Source organism: Bubalus bubalis, chromosome 15 (genome assembly GCF_019923935.1).
Source record: "Bubalus bubalis isolate 160015118507 breed Murrah chromosome 15, NDDB_SH_1, whole genome shotgun sequence".
In the NCBI taxonomy this organism is placed as follows: domain Eukaryota; kingdom Metazoa; phylum Chordata; class Mammalia; order Artiodactyla; family Bovidae; genus Bubalus; species Bubalus bubalis.
In genome coordinates, this window is record NC_059171.1 from 13,113,094 (window position 1) to 13,134,801 (window position 21,708).

The window sequence follows — 21,708 nt, forward strand, 5'->3', positions numbered from 1 at the left end:
ACACGAAACAGTTGGTGGTTGTAGGTAATAGTAATACAATTATTGTTTCTTTGGTGGTGGGAGGATTAAAAGGAGTAATGGATATAAAGAGTTATCACAGTGCCTGGTGCATATTGAAAATGTTAGTCACTCAGTCATGTCCGATTCTTTGTGACCCCATGGGCTGTAGCCCACCAGGATCCTCTGTCCTTGAAATTCTCCAGGCAAGAATACTGGAGTGGGTTGCCATTCCCTTCTCCAGGGGATCTTCCTGACCCAGGAAACAAACCCAGGTCTCCTGCATTGTGTAGATTCTTTACCATCTGAGCCACCAGGGAATTCCCTGGTGCATATTACTGCAGTTATTGTTGTCTGGATTGTTATTATTGGCTTGTTACTCATGTAGCATGCAGGCATTCCACACATGACCCTAAAAGACTTGGGTGCAAAGGCACTAATCGTGAACTGTGCTGGCAGGTGCCATGGGCCCATCCCTGCCCACCTGCGTGGTGTTGCCCCCAGGAGCCCTGGTGGACTTGGCCCAGGTGCCTGGACTCTGCTCTAAGAATTGAGTCTCCTCCAGAATCCATTGTCTCTGACCATAATGATGTGGAATCCCCCCAGGCCTTCTCCGCTCTGCAACCCCCACCTCCTCTCCTAGGGTAGAGGAAGCAGCCTTGCCCTGGCAGGTCAGGGACTCAAGGCTCTAATCTTCACCCACTTTTTCTGGACTGAGGTATGTTAAGCAAATCAGGTTATCTCCCTAAGTATCCTTTTTGTTATCTGTACAGTGAGGTCAATATAACTTACTAATTGCTCCTTCCCAGGACTGTATGAGGCTCAAATGAGAGAAGGTAGAGTGGAGCCTACCAGGTTCCACTGTCCATGGGATTTTCCAGGCAAGAATACTGGAGTGGGTTGCCCTTAGGGTAGGTATATCTCAAATACCCATAAGACACACTTATACTGCAAAACTTACTTGCTGTTTAGCTGAAGTTCAAATTTAATTGGGAACCCTATGCTTTCATTTGCTAAGCCTAGCACCCTATCCCTAACAAATGTCAGTTCCCTTCCTACCATCTGGAAGCCTAGATTTGTAACCCTGACTACCTCCCAGGCCCCTGGGAGGCTCTCATGAATTCCCACCAAGGAATCAACAAAGGCTTGCTGGGCTGCTAGGGAAGATGCATAAAGATGGAGGGGTAGCGGTTGGTTAATCAAAACTGTGGACTTGTATCATGAAATGGCCTAAAAAAAGGTCAGTTCAGTTCAGTTCAGTCACTCAGTCGTGTCCGACTCTTTGCGACCCCATGAATTGCAGCATGCCAGGCCTCCCTGTCCATCACCAACTCCCGGAGTTCACTCAGACTCACGCCCATCGAGTCAGTGATGCCATCAGCCATCTCATCCTCTGTCGTCCCCTTCTCCTCCTGCCCCCAATCCCTCCCAGCATCAGAATCTTTTCCAATGAGTCAACTCTTCGCATGAGGTGGCCAAAGTACTGGAGTTTCAGCTTTAGCATCATTCCTTCCAAAGAACACCCAGGGCTGATCTCCTTCCCAATGGACTGGTTGGATCTCCTTGCAGTCCAAGGGACTCTCAAGAGTCTTCTCCAACACCACAATTCAAAAGCATCAATTCTTCGGCACTCAGCTTTCTTCACAGTCCAACTCTCACATCCATACATGACCACTGGAAAAACCATAGCCTTGATTAGATGGACCTTTGTTGCAAAGTAATGCCTCTGGCTTTTGAATATGCTATCTAGGTTGGTCATAACTTTCCTTCCAAGGAGTAAGCGTCTTTTAATTTCATGGCTGCAATCACCATCTGCAGTGATTTTGGAGCCCCAAAAAATAAAGTCTGACACTGTTTCCACTGTTTCCCCATCTATTTCCCATGAAGTGATGGGACCAGATGCCATGATCTTCATTTTCTGAATGTTGAACTTTAAGCCAACTTTTTCCTCTTTCACTTTCATCAAGAGGCTTTTGAGTTCCTCTTCACTTTCTGCCATAAGGGTGGTGTCATCTGCATATCTGAGGTTATTGATATTTCTCCCGGCAATCTTGATTCCAGCTTGTGCTTCTTCCAGTCCAGCATTTCTCATGATGTACTCTGCATATAAGTTAAATAAGCAGGGTGACAATATACAGCCTTGACGTACTCCTTTTCCTATTTGGAACCAGTCTGTTGTTCCATGTCCAGTTCTAACTGTTGCTTCCTGACCTGCATACAAATTTCTCAAGAGGCAGGTCAGGTGGTCTGGTATTCCCATTTCTTTCAGAATTTTCCACAGTTTATTGTGATCCACACAGTCAAAGGCTTTGGCATAGTCAATAAAGCAGAAATAGATATTTTTCTGGAACTCTCTTGCTTTTTTGATGATCTAGTGGATGTTGGCAATTTGGTCTCTGGTTCCTCTGCCTTTTCTAAAACCAGCTTGAACATCTGGAAGTTCACGGTTAACGTATTGCAGAAGCCTGGCTTGAAGAATTTTGAGCATTACTTTACTAGCATGTGAGATGAGTCACACAGGCTGCTCAAACACGAGCTGTTGGTGTGAGGGTGGCCACTGAGTCTCTGGAGCCTCCTTTTGGTGCTGGGAGCTCCAGAAGAACAGCATCTGATCTCTTTCTGGAGCTGAAGGTGGTGTCTGTCCCCTCCCACTGGTTCTTCAGAGGAGGAGCCAGGTCATGGGCAGGGCAGGTCCGGGGAGAAGCCGGGACTGGCCGCTCCATGCTCACCAGCCTCCCATCCCCATGCCTGCCCGGGCTCTGCTCACACCTGCTCACACCTGTCCATGAATCAGCTCTGCTCTGGCTCCCCTGACGGCAGAAGCCCTCCGGCCTGCCCCGCAGCAGAGATTCTTTTCTGGGCTCTTCGGAAGGTGGGGGGAGGGATGGCCTGCCCGTCAGAGTTGGGAGATGGTGGATGTGAGCAGATCAGTGTGGGGGGCTTTCCTCCTGCCTTTGGGGGTACTTGGGGTGGAGGGAAGGCGAGGCTGCCAGTGCTCTTGGAGAGGGAAGCTTCTCCCACACTTGTATGGGGTCAGATGACTTGCAGGGGGCGGGCGGAGCGGGGTCTCACCTGCGGGGAGAGCGGAGGCCCTGCTGCGTAGACCGGGGTCAGCTCTGGTGCAGACGCTGTCAGCTCATGTTAGAGCTTCTCTGTGTCCTGTTCCTTCTGTGCGAGATAGGTGTAATAAACCGCCAGTCTCATGGGCTTGCTGTGAGACATGACAAGATGCAGTTAAAGTGCTTGGTCCAGCGCCTCATGTTGATAAGGGGAGGGAAGGGCCACTCTGAACTTGGGTTGAGATGGTTTCTCTGGAGTAAATGGGAAAGATTTCCATGACACCTTGCTTTATGCAGCTGTCCTGGGTGGGAGGTGGGGCGGTGGCAGGGTTCTGCTCTGCTCCTCTCTCCCTGACGTCCAGTAAGGGGTGTGTGTGTGTGTGTGTGTGTGTGTGTAGTGTGGAGGGGCTCAGGGGCTCATCAGCTCATGGGCTCAGAGCAAAACCACTTGATCTTTATAAACTGAAAACCCGTCCCTGCAGAATTCCAACCAGACGCACACCTGAAAGTCAATGCCAGAGAAATTGTGTCACACCCAGGATGGGTCACTGCTGAAGGATGCTTCTGTCCTTAGTCCCAGACAGATTTGCATCTGCATGAAGGAGGGACTGAATGGTAAATACACCCACTGATATAGACACAAAGAAAAGGTGTCTGACATGAGGACACCTTAGAAGGTGAGAAGAGGAGAGACATAGTATATGGTTGGTCCCAGGTACTCTGCAAACATTACTTCATTTACTCTTCATAAGAATCCTAGATCATAGATAGCTTTCCATCATTTTATAGAGATGGGGGTTCACAGGTTAAGCAAGAACCCTGATGTCACACAACAGTCAGTTGCCTGCAACCGACTCTGCAGGCACCTTCCGGCTCTCAGAGCGTTCCAAGGCTCGGATCTTGTGTCCAAGGCAGAGGTGGACGCTGGCTGAGATCCCTTTTCTCACCAAATCCAGGGCAGCCCCAGAGCCCTTCCACAGACAGCTAGCCACTCCAGACCTGCGGGGTAGGCATGCAAGCCCTGCCTGTGGACCCTCCCAGCACCATTCCAGCTGCCGTCCTATGGGTCATTGTGGGCTCTTCCTGCCAACTCAGGTTGATCTCAGCCTGCAGTGGCTTGAAGCAGGATTTAGATTCCCAGCTGGAGAGTGAAGTCAGGCCGCGGCAGAGACAGCGCGGAATCCTAGCCACTAGACCAGCGGCCAGTGGCAAGGCCCTGGCCCATCAGTTGTGTAGAAATGAATTTTGATGGAGAGATGGAAAGGAGTGAAACAAGCAATGTATTAGGAAGAGAAAAGGGGACATGCGAATAGACACACGGGCGGGCTCAGAGGGAGAGTCGTGCTCCTGCGGTAATTTGAATCACATACAGGGCATTTATTCTGGGTTTCCTTTGGCCAGTCACCTTGCTTTGCCTGGTTCTGAGTCCATATTTGGTTTATCTCCAGATCCTCCTGTGTGTGTGTGTGCATCTCTTAGCCAAGATGAATCCAGTGAGGAGGCCTGTGGATAGGTAGGTTGACATCACTTACTATGGGGTGACATCACCTCCCTTTTTTGACTTCCAAAGAGCCTTTCTGTGCACTTGTAGTCAAGGAGGTTTCCTTGACTTCGAGAATGAGGAATATGTAGTCTTTTATCTCTTATCTGGGGAGGGCTCAGCTGTCTCCTGCTCCTGATATTTTGGAGTATCTGTCCACAGAGGGGAACTCCAGCTGCTTAGCCTGGGGCTCATCTATCTCCTGCCTGAAGGTGTGTCTTAGGCCCCGCCCTCCCTGCAGAATGCGCATGCTGGACTCAGGTAGGCAGCACCTGGTGCGGGACAGGCTTCCTGGGGAGGTGTATCACTGATGTGAGGCAGTTTTCCATCAGTGATGCACACTTTAGAGTCAGTCATTGCTCTCTCCTCTGTTAAATGTTAGTACTTCTGAGACAGGTGACTCCACACTTCACTGCAAATTTATTTTCGGGATCATCTTTTTCTTTGTCCAGAAGGATGGGCTAGACTTTTCCAGTGGTCTGGGGATATTGGCTAAAATCCAAAGCCTAGAATAATAGACCCTCCCCCCTTGCCTCCTGCTCCCTACTCCCCACTTCTACAAAACACACACATTTTAAAGAGAGATGCTAGACCATTCATGAAGAATTTGCTAAGAAGTATCCAAGCTGGTTTGGCAACTTCTGGTCTTGGGACATCACCCACCTCCAGCCTAGATCTAAGAAAATCTAAAGATTGCTCAGAGATCTGAGGATTTCTTTAATGAGAAAAACATGCCACCTCAGGTGGCTTTATTAAACTATTTCTTGAATATGGCATTCACTTCCAGAATTTGTTGGGCCGTGGCTGGAATGTTTCCTTGGGGTCCAAGGTGACCTGACTGATACCCTGGGAGATACCTAGACTCATGGGTCTTGAAAGCTTCCCACCCAAGATTTCCACCTGCTCAGGAAGGGATACCCCAGTAAAAAACATGCCTCTGTGGGCTGAACTTTGAAGCAGGAGCTAAGGGATGTTTGTAGAAAGTTAGCTGGAGGGGGCATCACCCACGTCTCCTGGGTCAGAGAACAGGGCAGTGCTGGGGATCCCCAGCAAGGGGTCTTTAAGAACCCACCAATGGCCCCCTTGAACAGTAGGGGAAAAGCCTGCCTGTAGACGATTGGCAAAGATATGCCCTAATTTCCAGAACCTGTGGTTATATTGCCTTAATTACAAAAAGGACTTTGCAGATGTGATTAAGTTAAGGATCTTGAAATGGGAAAATTATCCTGATTAGCCAGGCAGGCCCGATACAGTCACAAGAGTCATTTTAAGAGAAGGATGAGGACAGAAGTCAGAGAGAAGATGGTGCTGGCTTGGAAGATGGTGGAGAGGGCCACACACCAAGAAATGCAGGTAGGTCCTAAAAGCTGAGAGAGGCCAGGAGAGGGATTCTCCCTTGGAGCCTCCAGAAGGAAGGCAGTCCATTTCAGACTTCAAATCTCAAGAACTGTGAGAGAATCAATGTCTGTTACTTTAAGCCTCTAAGTTGGTAGCAGTTTGTTAGGGCAGCGATGGGGAACAAATTCACCTTCTATGACTTGAAGGCATTCGGCAGCCAGCGTATCTCTGCCAGAGGAAACACAGGCTGCCCAAATATGGCAGGCCACATTCTTATGCCAAGAAGTTATGCATTGTTTATTTGACAGTCAAGTTTAACTGGGCGTCCTGTTTTTTTATTTGCTAATTCTGGCCAGAGAGGAGTGGAAAATCCATTAGCTAAAAGGACACTTGCCCCCTCTGCTTCTCATCTCTCTTCAGGGCTCCACACCTGCAGATGCAAAGCAGGTGGTGAATATGGAGGGAGTAGAAAGTGAGGCGGAAGAGCCACTGACCCTCCCCAGGGTGGGTGTCTGCATCAGGTGTGGGGCCAAAGGAGAAGAGGGAATGAGCCTTGAGCTGGCTGAGGTGAAGGTTTTCACTTAGATTGGCCTGGAATATTTAATGTCTGAAAATCAGAATCATTGGTTAATATCTGAAAGTGACCAGAGCATTTGGGGACCTTCCCAAGATATTGTCCCAGGATGGGAAGAGAAAACCAAGAGCAAGAAGGTTTGAAAGGCAAGGGGGAGAAAAAAGGAAAGGTGACGCCCAATTACACAATCAGTCCAGGCAGTAAACCAGCGCCCTCTTTTACCCAACCATCACGCTCTCTGCCCAGCTGCTATCACCTCTCTTGGGAAACATGACACCCGCATCTTAGCCTGCCATCATTTTACTAAATTGCTTTTTTTCTGGGCCAGGAAGGATGCCCTGGCACCACAGTGAGGGGAGAGGGTGAGGAAAAGGGCAGATATTCCAGAGGGGACCTCAGGAATTAGGAGGAAACTGAACAACTTTTCGTGGCCTGGCCATCTCTTGGGACTGGGCCTGAGCCGCTTTGGGGAACCAGTCCCAAACTCCACCACCAAAAAGGAAAATACGGTGAGACTGAAAGGTGTGTGGCTGGAGTTTTCCGGACAGGCCCTGTGAAAATCCCCCGAAGCAGGCCGCTTACCCGAATTCCACGTGATGACTGTGTTGTCTGCAGGGAACGGCTTAGAGCATTCTCTCCACCTGGGTTTTCTTGACCTAAGCAGATGGGATGGCTTCTGTCTGACTCACCCTAAGCCTGACCTACTTGTGAAATGCTTTCTGTACAAAAAGCTGGAGGTAAGTGCAGAGGATTATACATTTATGATCCCTGTGTAGACAGGATTGTCTAACCCCCTCATTTCAGCTGCTCCCTGCCCTACCCGTGGTCAGTGAAGGCTGACCGCATGTTGGCGAGTGTCTAATGGTCTAACCTGTTGGCTCCAGCAGTGCTTGCCGGGAGGTGGGGGTGGGAGATGCGGCCTGGGGGAGGGCTTGCAAAGTGCAGGAGCAGCAGGCTGGGGGAGGCTGTGAGCACCCAGAGATCCTTGTCTAATGCTGCCTTTGCTTGAGGTACCCCCGGAACCTCATCAGGATGAAGGGCTGCAGGTGTGGTATCAGCTCAGCGGGAGCCAGTGTGATATAGTGGAAGGAGCTGGGGCTTTCCACTGAGATCTGGGTTTTTTTTCTGCCATTTTATTTACTGTGTGGTGGTGGCTTTTCGCACGCTGGTGGCTCAGATGGTAAAGTGTCTGCCTACAATGTGGGAGACCCGGGTTCAATCCCTGGGTTGGGAAGATCTCTTGAATAAGGAAATGGCAACCCACTCCAGTACTCTTGCCTGGAAAATTCCATGGACAGAGGAGCCTGGTAGACTACACTCTCCATGGGGTCGCAGAGTTGGACACGACTAAGCAACTTCACTTCTAGAACCTCTTGCCTCATTTACCAAATGGCTATATGATCTGCCCTTTACGGCTCTCAGATCTCATACAAGAGTAAAAGAAATGTTACCTGTGTGAGGTTATTACATACTGTGACATGCTCCACACAAAATGTTTGAAAGTGCTGGGAGAGGCTGACATGAGGTTTCTGAAAATTTGCTTTTCCCATGGGTAGAAGTAGGGAGGGCAGCTGTTTATGTCAAGTGACAGGTGATGCTAACGTGGTTTGGGTGAGCTGAGCCCACCTCGGGCCCGCCCTCCAGTCTGCCCAGACTCTCCCACCTGACTGCCCACAGGGCTTGGGCAGGGAGCCCAGTGGGCCTGGCCTGGTTCCCTCCGGGTGGGAAGAACGGCGGCCGTTACCAACACTGCGGATTTGCTGGTGCCCGAGAAGGTCTCCATCTCCCCTCTGAGCCCTGCCAAGCAGGAGGCAGCGCTCCGGGGCTCGGTAGCCCCTTGCTGGACTCTGCTATGGGCTTTCCTGCCGGAAGCTGCTCTGCAGACGCAAGTTCCCGACACATAGGAACTGCGAGATTTTTCCCTTGGGAGAAAGCGGTGCCCACAGGGCCCGGTGCAGAGGGTGCTGCTGCTCCGTGGGGCACCTGCGGGTTTCTCCGGGTGCAGAGCAAGGGCATTCTCAGGGAAACCAGGGAGGCCCTTCGCCAGGCAGCTGTCTTCGGTGATCCCCGTGGTTCTGGAATCTAGACGCTAATGATTATCACAGGAACTGCCTCACAGCCTCGGCAATCACTGGCTTGTTAATCCATGCAGGACTTGGCGCTGAGTTGTCTCTATTTCCCCTCAGTGGTCCGTCTTTCTGCCCGAGCACAAGTGGACGTTGTGGGCACGTCGCCTGGTGGCACCTCGCAGCCCTCTCTGTTTGCAGAGTGCCATTCTGCCGATTTGGGGGAGCTGTGCTTTGTCTTAAGTCAAAGAGATCTGGGTTTGAACTCCTTGTTCTACTAATTACTGGCACCATGATTTGAGTAAGTTGATTAAACTGAGACATACTCACCTTGTCCATAAATGGGAAGAAGAGCAGACTCACCTCAGGAGGTTGTAGGGAGGCCTAAGTGAAGAATCCACTGGAAGCACGTGGCATGAGCCTGGCCATGCCGAACTCACCAAAAGCAGTACCTATTGTTTTCTTAAAGTGAAGATGAAGTCGCTCATTTGTGTCCCACTCTTTGCGACCCCATGGACTGTAGCCTACCAGGCTCCTCCATCCAGGGGATTCTCCAGGCAAGAATACTGGAGTGGGTTGCCCTTTCCTTTTGATTCAACCATTAAATTCATTAATGTAATATAAAAATAATGGTTCAGATTTGTGTGACACTTTCACCTTTCTTATGCCTAGCACAGAGCAAGCACTGAATATTAGCTATTATAGTTAATAATAATATTGAGAGCAGCAGCCCTTACACAGCTGTGAAGGGGGATATTATCTCCCAAGCCCTTGATTGGGCCTCTTAATCCAGGGCCCTTGGACCCCTTGATGGTCTGTGGGTGGAATTCATGGGGTTTGTGACCTTGGATAGGAAAAAAAAATTAGACCGTTTATTCTTACTAACCTCTAACTGAAATGAAGAATCTCCTTCAATGATGAATCTAGGCAACAAGACACACTAGTAGTAACAACACCTGTGATTTGGACACCAGCAGCGTCCACATAAAATACTGGCTGTGCTTGATACTACAAAACGAGATGGCAAACCTGCTGTTAGAACTTGATATTTAACGTGTTAATAAAGAAGCACATATTTTGATATTTACATTCAGTGTAAGTGGGTTTTTAAAAAAACTACTTTATATTTTATTTTATGCTGTTAAGAACATTATCCTGGATAAAGTCAACAGGCTTCACCAGACTGACTGCTGAAGGCGTCCAGGGTATGAAAATGTTAAGAATTTACAGAGTGCAGAGGCAGTCCCCAAGACCACCCTCACTTCTGATGCCAACTGCAAGAGGTGGGGTCCCCAAGACCACCCTCAGTTTTTTTTGTTTTTCAAGTGAAGTATAGTTAATTTATAACGTTCAGGTGCATAGCAAAGTGATTCAGTTACACATATATACGTGTATTCATTTTCCTATTCCTTTATGTTATGCAAAATATTAATATAGTTCTCTGCACTATACAATAGGCCCTTGTGGTTTATTTTATATAGTAGTGTGTATCTGTTAATCCCAAATTCCAAATTTATCTCTTCCCCCACTTTCCCTTTGGTAACCATACGTTTGTGTTCTAGGTCTGGGCTTCCCAGGTGGCTTGGTGGTAAAGAATCCAGCTGCTAATATAGGAGGCAGCTGCCATGCAGGAGATGCGTGTTTGATCCCTAGGTTGAGAAGAGCCCTTGGAGAAGGAAATGTCCAGTATTCTTGCCAGGATAATCCCATGGACACAGAAGCCTGGAAGGCTACGGTCCATGAGGTCGCAAAGAGTCAGACAGCTGAGCCGACTAGGCACTCACGCCCGAGTTTATTTCTGTCTTGTAAACAAGTGGATTTGTATAATTTAGATTCCACATGTAAGTAACATCATATGATATTTGCCTTTCTCTGTCTGACTTACTTCACTGAGTGTGATAATCTCTGTGGTCCATCATTGTTGCTGAGACCACCTTCAATTTTGATAAATTACTAGAAGAACTTACCAAATTTAACTGAGTTGTTATAGCTATGGTTTATTACCAATACTCATCCAAGGGAGGGAACACCTGTGGCAGAAATTTCCAAGAGGGGAACTCCCAGCTGTCCCCTCCCCGTGGAGGCCTGGACAGCACTGACTTCTGGCAATGATGTGTGACAATGCACCTGGGATATTGCCAACCAGGGAAGCCCGCCTGAGCCTTGTTCTCCAGAATTTTCATTTAGGTTCAGTAAGGTAGCCAGAGTGGACCACCTGCTTGGCTAACCTTTCATCTCCAGCCCTCTGGAGTTAGAGTATCTCCATGTGGCCCAGTTCAGTTCAGTTCACTTCAGCCACTCAGTTGTGTCCGATTCTTTGCGACCCCATGAATTGCAGCACGCCAGGCCTCCCTGTTCATCACCAACTCCCGGAGTTCACTCAAACTCATGTCCATTGTGTCAGTGATGCCATCCAGCCATCTCATCCTCTGCCGTCCCCTTCTCCTCCTGCCCCCAATCCCTCCCAGCATCAGAGTCTTTTCCAATGAGTCAACTCTTCCCCTGAGGTGGCCAAAATACTGGAGTTTCAGCTTTAGCATCATTCCTTCCAAAGAAATCCCAGGGCTGATCTCCCTCAGAATGGACTGGTTGGATCTCCTTGAAGTCCAAGGGAGTTTCAAGAGTCTTCTCCAGCACCACAGTTCAAAAAGCATCAATTCTTCGGTGCTCAGCCTTCTTCACAGTCCAACTTTCACATCCATACATGACCACTGGAAAAACCATAGCCTTGACTAGACGGACTTTTGTTGGCAAAGTAATGTCTCTGCTTTTGAATATGCTATCTAGGTTGGTCATAACTTTCCTTCCAAGGAGTAAGTGTCTTTTAATTTCATGGCTGCAGTCACCATCTGCCGTGATTTTGGAGCTCAAAAAAATAAAGTCTGACACTGTTTCCACTGTTTCCCCGTCTATTTGCCATGAAGTGATGGGACCAGATGCCATGATCTTCGTTTTCTGAATGTTGAGCTTTAAGCCAACTTTTTCACTCTCCACTTTCACTTTCATCAAGAGGCTTTTTAGTTCCTCTTCTTTCTGCCATAAGGGTGGTGTCATCTGCATATCTGAGGTACATGTGGCCCAAGTCCCCACCATAAATCACGGTATTAGACTATCCAGTGTGGTCCAAGGCCCCAGGGAAGTGCTTATCAGTCAGGATAGTTTAAGAATTTTAGTGATACCTTGCAGGAGCTGAGGACACAGGTCAGACTTGCCTTTGCTGAAGGTTCTACTCTGGAAACAGCCTTGGGGCAGCCATCTTGGAGGCAAATGAGTGTGGGGGTGGGGTGGGAATCAGCCAATACACACAGTTGTAGCTACTGAAACCTGGTTTAGAGGAAGAGTTTTGTTTTTTTGCACCCAACAAAGACAATGTAGAGTTCATTGTTTCCAGAGGCAACTGAATAATGACAATGATTAAAAACATCATTTAGACTTGGCTCCACATCTACCACTTTCAAAAGTGTATTTGCAAATGTTGAACGTGTTAATTCTCAAAAGAGGTGGAAAGAAGGATTACTGTTAAACCCCAGAAGTGGGGGGCTCTGGTGGTGGGGCAGACTGCGGACCGTCCTGGCCTCCTCCCTGCCCTGGACGGCCCCCATGCTTCCTTCCAGGCTGTTCAGACAGAGTGGATCCTGTGGCCAAGATGATCAGCAGGTATTTTGCAGAATCAGGTTACCCGGTCATGCTTGGGTGGTGCTAGGAGCTTAGCCAGCTTTGGAGATGGGGTTCACAGGCCAGGGGATTACATGAGGTCACCAGCTGCGGATGTGACCAGCTTACATGTGGGAAAGCCTGGAGTCTTCTGGGCCCAGTGTGTTTTTGACTCATCTAAAGTGAGCCCGGAGTCATGACCTTATCCTCAGGTTTGGTGTAAATTACACGCTGCCAGTCTCTACGTTAAAACTGAAAAGCCACTCTTTCAGGACCTTATTGCTGGGTTAGGTCATTTCTACAGGCCTGTGAGGGCTGAGGCCCCACCCTCTCTGCTGGAACCTGTGATCCCTGAAGGGCAGAGGTGCAGGGGCCAACCAGAGCTGGCCTGCAGGCGGGCACAGAAGGCATTCTGGGGTGTGGCTTGGATCCAGAGACCTTTGTTTCCCTGAAGAGCACATTTGTGGTCAAAGTCTACTTGCATATAATTTGTGCAGTAGGTGCAACTATTTTATGGCAGTCTATGTGGTTTTTTAAAAGCTGCCTTTACAAAGGATCTGTTCAAATGACCATTCTCTCCTTCTCCTCCTCTGTGATGCCGGCATCAATTATTTGGAACAAGCCCTTTAAGATAGTCATCTCCACACCTTTGGGCCCTCATCACACAGCTGGACTGCAGCTCCATGGGGCAAGGCCTGCTCTGTCCCGTGCATCTCAGCACCAACAGCAGTGCCTGGCATAGCGTGGGCACGTGGCAGATGCTTCTCCAATGAATAAGAGGAATGAATTCTATGAGGTCACTCATTGTGTTTATTTCCTGTGGCTCCTGTAAAAGTTGCCAGACACTAGGTGGCTTAAAACAACAGAAACAACAGAAATTTGTTCTCTTACAGTTCTGGTGGCCGTTAAGGGCACAGTCAGTATCACTGGGCTGAATTTGTTGCAGGGAGGAAGACAATTCTGACTCTATGTTGGAAAAAGCAACGACTTGCTTTTTGTTTCTTTTGTTGTTGTAATCATACTTAATATGGCTCAGAGGACGCTGCCCCTCTGCTTGACTGTAAACTAAAGAACTTTTGTTCACCTCACAGGGAGATAATCTGTCACTGCCCACCTGTTGTTCAGTTGCTCAGTCGTATCCGACCCTTTTCAACCCCATGGACTGCAGCACGCCAGGCCTCCCTGTCCATCACCAACTCCTGGAGTTTACTCAAACTCATGTCCATTGAGTTCATTGGTGATGCCATCCAACCATCTCATCCTCTGTCGTCCCCTTCTCCTCCCACCTTTGGTCTTTCCCAGCATCAGGGTCTTTTCAAATGAGTCAGCTCTTCACATCAGGTGGCCAAACGATTGGAGTTTCAGCTTTAGCATCAGTCCTTCCAAAGAATATTCAGGATTGATTTCCTTTAGGACTGACTGGTTTGATCTCCTTGCAGTCCAGGGGACTCTCAAGAGTCTTCCAACATCACAGTTCAAAAGCATCAATTTTTGGGCACTCAGCTTTCTTTATGGTCCAACTCTCACATCCCTATATGGCTACTGGAAAAACCATAGCCTTGACTAGACAGAACTTTGTTGGCAAAGTAATGTCTCTGCTTTTTAATATGCTGTCTAGGTTGGTCATAGCTTTTCTTCCAAGGAGCAAGAGTCTTTTAATTTCATGGCTGCAGTCACCATCTGCAGTGATTTTGGAGCCAAAGAAAATACGAGCCCACCTATGAATGGCTACAAAAAAAGAAGAGAGTAACACACCCCTTTCCAAAGGCTGGCTCTTTCTGAAGATGTTTTGCAAGACTGAAGACCCTCTTTACTTCCTCACTGCCTCTCCCTCTCTAGTCTGCCTTTTGACTTGAATTCCTCATTCTTCCCTCTCTTTGGCTCTATAAAAGAACCTGGTGTCCAGATTCCAACAAGATGGTAACTTTGAGGCACTAGCCTGCCACCTTCTTGGTCAGCTGGTTTTCTGAATGAAGTCATTTTCCTGGCCTCAACACCCATATGTTGGATTCATTGGCCTGTTGTGCAGCGAGCAGAGCGAGCTTGGACTTGGTAACAAAACCAAGGTGTCAGCAGAGATAAGATGTTCCGGGAGGTCTAGGGGAGAATCTGTTCCTGTTTCTTCTGGCCTCTGCAGACTTCTTGGGTTGTGGCTGCATCAGTCCAATGCCCTGTGGTCCCATCGCCTTGTCTTCTGTGTGCGTCAAGTCTCCCTCTCATAAGGACTCATTGATTGCATGTGGGGCCCACCAGGACAACCAGTGTAATCGCCCCACCTCAAGACCCTTAATGACGCCTACAAAATTCTCCTGCCTCCTTTTTTCTCTGTATAAGGTAGCACTCACAAGTTCTAGGTGTAGGAAGTGGAAATCTTCTGGGGGCTATGGTTCAGCCTGCCATGCTCACAAGGGGATAGAAACCCACCCAAGGCTGGGCAGACCCTCACTGAGTAGTGTGGTTGGGGTGTGGGGAAGGTTGCATATGTCCCTGAACACTATGAATTCATGGAACCTGTCACAGAGGTCTCTGGCTCATGGGGGGGCCCTCATGCCCACATTTGGGGACTATATTACTATGAACAGGTGAGAACCAGGTGTAACCACCACCTGTCACCCTCAGAGTCTGTGCTTTCAGCAGACCCACACTCGCCTCCCCAGAGCAGTTTCTCGACCTGAGTTTCGGGTGGCATAACAGGTTCAGGAAAGGCATCCCTTCCCCAGGAGGACCCTGGTCCTGGGGTGTCTCTGTGGGGAATTCTATCTCCTTCTGATTGAGAAGATCAGTCATCCCTCCCTTGCACGCCCACAGCCTGGTGAGTGAGGGGTGGGGGAAGCGGCAGACAAGGGTGCAGTGATAACTTGGAAAGGTCAGATGCCAGATAAAGAAAGGTCAGATAAGGAAGAAACCACACCAAGGTGTCAGGCTCAAACTTGCGGCAAGTTTTGCTTTTTCTGATCCCCAGGACCTGCAGATTCTGCTGCTACCCTGTCCCCAAAGAGATGATGAAAAAGAAAGGCTGTAGGAAAACAGTGCTGAAGAATTGATACTTTTGAACTGTGGTGTTGGAGAAGACTCTTGAGAGTCCCTTGGACTGCAAGGAGATCCAACCAGTCCATCCTAAAGGAAATGAGTCCTTAATATTCATTGGAAGGACTGATGTTGAGGCTGAAACTCCAATACTTTGGCCACCTGATGCAAAGAATTGACTCATGGAAAAGACACTGATGCTGGGAAAGATTGAAGGCAGGAGGAGAAGGGGACGACAGAGGATGAGATGGTTGGATGGCATCACTGACTCGATGGACATGAGTTTGAGTAAGCTCAGGGAGTTGGTGAAGGACAGGGAAGCCTGGCGTGCTGCAGTCCATGGGGTCAACAAAGAGTCAGACACGACTGAGTGACTGAACTGAGCTGAAGATAATAGACAGGGGCTGGTTGTCTGGATTTAGCGGGTTTATCCATGCTCACTCGCCTTCCAGTTGCCTTCCTACTGGATGTCCTGCCCCTCAATGCTTCTGAATAGTGTTTCAACCTATGGCTTAGGGACCTGTGTCATTGAAGTCTTTTATTCTCTACTCTGTGGATTTTCTGTAAATGTTCACTGGTCTTACTGTTGCTATCACTGGACTTCCCATGCTGAGTCCCCAGAGAAAAGTGAGACTCAAGCAGAGCGTGATTCCAGGATGGCTCTGCCCAGGTCTGTCCTAGCATCCAGCTGGGGAGGAGCTGGGTGAGGGGTGGGGTGGGCACGAGGCACATCTTCCTCCCAGCAGGCAAGTGTCCTCCTAGACGGGCTGTCCTCCCAGACGGAGCGTTGCCTCTGATGCTGCTGCTACTGCTGCTAAGTTGCTTCTGTTGTGTCCGACTCTGTGCGACCCCATAGACTGTAGCCCACCAGCCTCCCCCGTCCCTGGGATCCTCCAGGCAAGAACACTGGGGTGAGTTGCCATTTCCTTCTCCAATGCATGAAAGTGAAAAGTGAAAGTGAAGCCACTCAGTCGTGTCCGTCTCCTAGCAACCCCATGGACTGCAGCCTACCAGGCTCCTCTGTCCATGGGATTTGCCAGGCAAGAGTACTAGAGTGGGGTGCCATTGTCTTCTCCGTGCCTCTGATGAGTCCCAGCAAAGTCTCCCTCCATTTGTGCGTAGTTCCCTTTGACCTGATTCAGCCCCAGAAGACACTGAGAGCTGTTGTAGGGTGCCTGGCCAAGTCTTGAGTGGAGAATCAGGTGGCCTTAGGTGGCCTTTTGCCCTGGATCACTGAGTTTTCACAGACAGGACAGCATCCCTGGGCCTCCCTCTGCTGTTTTAAAGTGGGATGGGGTGAAAGAGGCTGAAAAATAAGGATCTTTCTAGTGCTGCTCCCCAGGCCTCTGTGGCGTTAGAACTGGCTTGAGGACCCAGGCTGGGTCTGGAAGCCCAGGTTTATTCTGTCTGTATCTGTAGCCCTCTTAAAACAGCACGTGGCACACAGCTCTGCATCTGTCTGAACTGTGTCCCCATGTTTTATTTATTCCAGGACCAGCGAAGGACCGGCTTAGGCCATGCAAAGAGTGGGGACCAGGTTCCTAGGTGCACTCAAGTATGGGGGCCACAGTGGAGCTGAGGAAGGGGGTGAGGTTGGAAGGGTGTCTGCATCTTCCCCTTCTGCTCTGTTCTCGCTGGGGGGGTTGGGGGGGGGGGCGGGCGGCGGGTGTGGGAGAAATCTCACCTCATTTTGCTGAGGAGAAGAGCCTCAATGGATATGCCAGGAGGTGGCTGCTCTAACAAAATACACGAAACAGGTGATTTAAACAATAGAAATGCAGTCCTCACAGTTCTGGAGTCCAGGTTGCCTGCATGGTCAGGTTCTGGTGAGGGCTCTCTTCTTGGTGGAAACAAAAAGAAGTGTTGCTCATCATCCCATTATACAAAGGGTTAAATTACAGCACACTGCAGTCACTCAGGACAGTGCGCCCGGAGGGGAACTCAGGATGGAAAAAAACAGGGTTGAGATGCTCTGTGCTTTGGATCAACAGGCCCCTAGATAGATAAGATGCATTTCTAAGGAAGAATTTCAAAGGCCATGGATTCTTGAGTCTTCCCATACTAGAAAGGCACTAAAATCATTAACTTCACATATGTGTTCTTTGTGATTAGCAGTCACAAAGATGTATGCTTGACTACCTGTCTTTCCTAGTCCCCAAATTCATTTATATACTGGCACCTTTTTTACCAAGATGTATGCTTGACTACCTGTGTTTCCTAGTCCCAAAATTCACTTATATACTGGCTCCTCTCCTACCTCTTGGGAGTAGTTCCTCAGAGCTATCTGAGAGGCTGATTCCTGGGCTACAGTGCTCAGTGTGTGTGTGCTCAGTCGCTCAGTCATGTCCGACTTTTTGCAACTGCATGGAGTGTAGCCCGCCAGGCTCCTCTGTCCATGGGGATTACTCAGGCAAGAATATCAGAGTGGGTTGCCATGCCCTTCTCCATGGGATCTTTCCAACCCAGGGACCAAACCCAGGTCTCGCACATTGCAGCCACCAGGGAAGCCCATAGTGCTCAGTAAGATCCCTGAAAACACCTAACTCACGGCTTTTATGTTTTTTTTTTTTTTCCTTTCAGTGGACACTGGTTTGCAGACTGTCTCCTTGCTGTGTCTTCACATGGTGGAGAGAGATCCTCTCTGGTGTCTCTATAAGGGCACTAATCCCATTCATGAAGGCTTCACTCTCATGAGCTCATCTCAACCTAGTCACCTCTCAAAGGGCCATCTCCAAAGGCATTGCCTTGTGGATATCGCGTTGGGGATCAGGTGTCCACGTGTGAATTTTGAGGGGACACAAACAGCACTGTTCCCGAGGGGCAGTGGGGCAGCATCTCTCCTGCTGCCTGCGGGGCCAGGCGTCTCCTGGCAAGTGTGGGTGTGGACATGAGGGTGGGTACAAAGAGGGCTTCCACTCCCAGCCTCTTCCCTGGGAATAAGCTTGTCTGTGCAGAATGGCAGCCAGTGTACATGTGACAACTGGGTCAATTCATCCTTGTCTCTCCGTTCTCCCCAAACAACCTGAGCTCCTCCTGGGTGCCACATCCACAGCAGAGAGAGGAGGAGGTGAGTCCATCCTGGAGCCTGCCCTCTAGGGACTCTTCCTGGCAGGGAAGACCCTCAGGTGAGCCTGGTGTGGGAGATCCAGCAAGAGAAGCCAGTAGAAGGTTTAGACTTGAGGTGTTCCTTACCGCTGCTAGGACTTCCCTGATGGCTCAGAGGGTAAAGCATCTGTCTGCAATGCAGGGGTCCCGGGTTCGATCCCTGGGCTGGGAAGATCCCCTGGAGAAGGAAATGGCAACCCACTCCAGTACCCTTGCCTGGAAAATCCCATGGACGGAGGAGCCTGGTAGGCTACAGTCCATCGGGTCACAAAGAGTCGGACAAAACTGAGTGACTTCACTCTACCACTGCTAGGCCTTGCCACGTGCTAATCCCTCTGCCCAAACCTCATTCTCCCCGTTAAAGATCTTGGGCGCTCCTACTTATCTTTCAGGTGCCCATGGAATTCTTCCCTGAGGCCTTCCCGTTCATGCTTCTAATTCCTGTTGACATCTCTTCGCTTTGTTTCCTTTTCCTCTTCTTCCCACAGGGCGGAGGCTGTGTCTGTCTCATTTCACCCCAATGCCTGACACAGTAAGCTGGCAACCCATGCTTATTGGATCACTGAAAGAAACTGTTACACAGAGGAGGCACTGGTTAACTTTATCAGGCCTGAATCAGGGAGGGCTTTCTGGAGGAGGTGATGACTGAAGGAAGAACAGAAGATTGCTGGGTGTTCTAGGCAGTGGGGACAGAAAGTGCAAAGGCCCAGAGTGGTGGCATCAGATGGAAGGATGGTGTTGTCGGGATGCAGAAGAAAGAGCAGCCGGGGCAGGATGTGCCCTTGGAAGGCCAGCAGGTGTGTTCAGAAGCTGGGGGTGGGGATTGGAAGGGGCACAATGGCATTGCTCTGTAGGCAGTGCTAAGTGGGTTGAGGGCCGCCAGGCTGGAGCAAGGAGGCCAGTCAGGAGACTACTGTGATGCGCCAGGAAAGAAACATGAGTCCTGAACCCAGGCAGCAGCTGTGAGGATGGGGAAGGGGAATGGATCTGTGGTTTCAGGCTGGAGACCTGGGGTTTGAGGATTAATCCAATGTGGCGGAAGGAGCAGTGGAGAGTGGAAGGTGATGCAACCAACTTGAACCTTAGACCCAAGAAGAGCAACTTTGAGGAAGTTGGGGTGAGAAGGTCTAGATCAGTTCTGTTTTAGACACAGTGAGTTTGAGGATCCTTGTGTAACATTCGGTTTTATATTTGAGTCCAGAGCTCAAGGGAGGGTTCAGAGCAGGAGGTTAGATTTGGACTCCTGGAGAGAGAGAGAGATATATATGTGTGTGTGTGTGTGTGTGTGTGTGTGTGTGTATGGAAATTTAAACAGTAGGGATGAATGAGACTGCTAGGGAGAGGCTGTGGAGTAGGACCAGAAGAATCTGGGCATAAAACCCTCAGGGAAGTAGAAACTCAAGATACTTTCAGAGGAAGAGGATCCAGGAGCGGACACTAAGAAAGTTCTGTCCCTCTGTCCTCCTTGACATAAGTATGTGGGCCCTTCCATTCTGGAGAGTGGATCTGGACAGGGGAAGCCAGTGGTGGTAACTCTAATTCCCCTTGTCAGTGATTGGTTTAGGAACAGACATGTGACCCATCCTGACCAATGAAACATGAGAGGACGAGTTCTAACGGGTTTCTGGGCAAGGTTTCCTATTCTAAAGACAGAGGCAAGGAGGAGGTTGTTTGAGCTCTGGATGTTGTCCAGTCTGTATGGATACCAGGAACAATTTGCAACTATCTTGTGATCTCAAGGAAACCCAGCCCAAGGAGCAAGTCCACATGCCAAAGCTGGTGGAGAGGAGAAAAGGCAAGAACTGGAATCTCTGGTGACACTGGTGATCTACTCTGACAGCCATCTCTGGAATCCACTCTTCCACCGAGCCTTCTCCTACGTGACGTAATGAATTGTATTTGTTTTAGCCAGCTTGGATTAGGTTTTCTGTTACTTTCTATTAGAGTAACCAAGGGAGGAAAATATTTCAGCTGAGTCATACTCCTCAGAAATTCGTTATTAAAAAAAAAAAAAAAAAAGAATACTGTCTTTTGGCTTTGACAGTCTGGTGGTCACAGGGCAAATTCAGTAGACAGATGGGCAGAGGCTGACCAGAGGGTAAAAAGTAAGCGGCAGGTGTGGAAGTAAAGACTATTAGCGTGGACAACCCCTTTTAGAAGCTTGGTTGAGAAAGGATGGTGGAGAAACACCCTGTCAGAAGACCTGGATTTCTAGTAAGTCAGGGACAGGCTATGCTGCGATCACAAACAAACATCAAGCCTCAGCGGCTCAACACACACAAGTTCTGTATTTTGTTTCTGTTCTTTCACGTGCCGTGTGAAGTCCTCTGGGGATCAGCCAGCTGTCCAGCAGTGCCTCGGGGGTCTGTGTTGTTTCACCATTATGCTTATACTGTCTTGGCATGAGAACTCTGTGGGAACCGCTGCAGGTGAAGGGAGGGCTGAGGGGATGTTCGGGGGCACTTTCTCTGCTTTATCCTGCTAATGACATTTGTCACTTTTGTTCTCAGTCCACTGGACAGAAGTGGTCACATGGCTGGTCTAGCTACAGGGGAGCTGGGGAATTGGGGGGTATACACGGATATGTGGTGAGCATCAACTGTATGTGCTGGATTTCAACTTTCTGAGCTTTACTTTTTCCTCGGTGAATAAACGATCATCCAACTCACACAGAATTGTGAAAATCAAACAAGGTATGGAGGAACTCTTTTTTTTCTGTTGTCCTCCACAATTCTCTTTTGTCCTGGTTTTTCCATGCCTATGTGAGCTGGGTGTTAAAAATAAATCCCACCTACTGAATACCTACTACAGAACATAGTAATAGCTAGAATTTATTTATTTTTAAGTTAATTTTTGTTGGAGTATAGTTGCTTTACAATATTGTGTTAGTTTCTGCTGTACAGCAAAGTGAATCAGCTACGGATGCACATGTATCCCCTCTTGTTTTGGATTTCCTTCCCATGTAGGTCACCACAGAGCATTCTAGAGTTTATTGAGTGCTTACCATGAATTCCAGACACTGTCCATACATCTGCTGCTGCTAAGTCGCTTCAGTCGTGTCTGACTCTCTGCGACTCCATGGACTGCAGCCTACCAGGCTCCCCCGTCCCTGGGATTCTCCAGGCAAGAACACTGGGGTGGGTCGCCATTTCCTTCTCCAATGCATGAAAGTGAAAGTGAAAGTGAACTTGCTCAATCATGTCCGACTCTTAGCGACCCCATGGACTTCAGCCCACCAGGCTCCTCCATCCATGGGATTTTCCAGGCAAGAGTACTGGAGTGGGGTGCCATTGCCATCAGCAGAGTGCTAAACACACCATTTCCTCCATTTTGAAGGGAACTCAGGCC

At 49.1% G+C, this 21,708-nt stretch overlaps 1 long non-coding RNA gene across 1 annotated transcript; it reads left to right on the forward strand.

Annotated features, from left to right (window-relative positions):
• Positions 1-4,555: 4,555 nt before the first annotated feature.
• On the forward strand, positions 4,556-21,487 carry LOC123329429. The gene is made up of 4 exons (XR_006544839.2): positions 4,556-5,949; positions 7,124-7,245; positions 18,849-19,157; positions 20,101-21,487. It is a non-coding gene; the product is annotated as an uncharacterized LOC123329429 (long non-coding RNA).
• Positions 21,488-21,708: the final 221 nt, after the last annotated feature.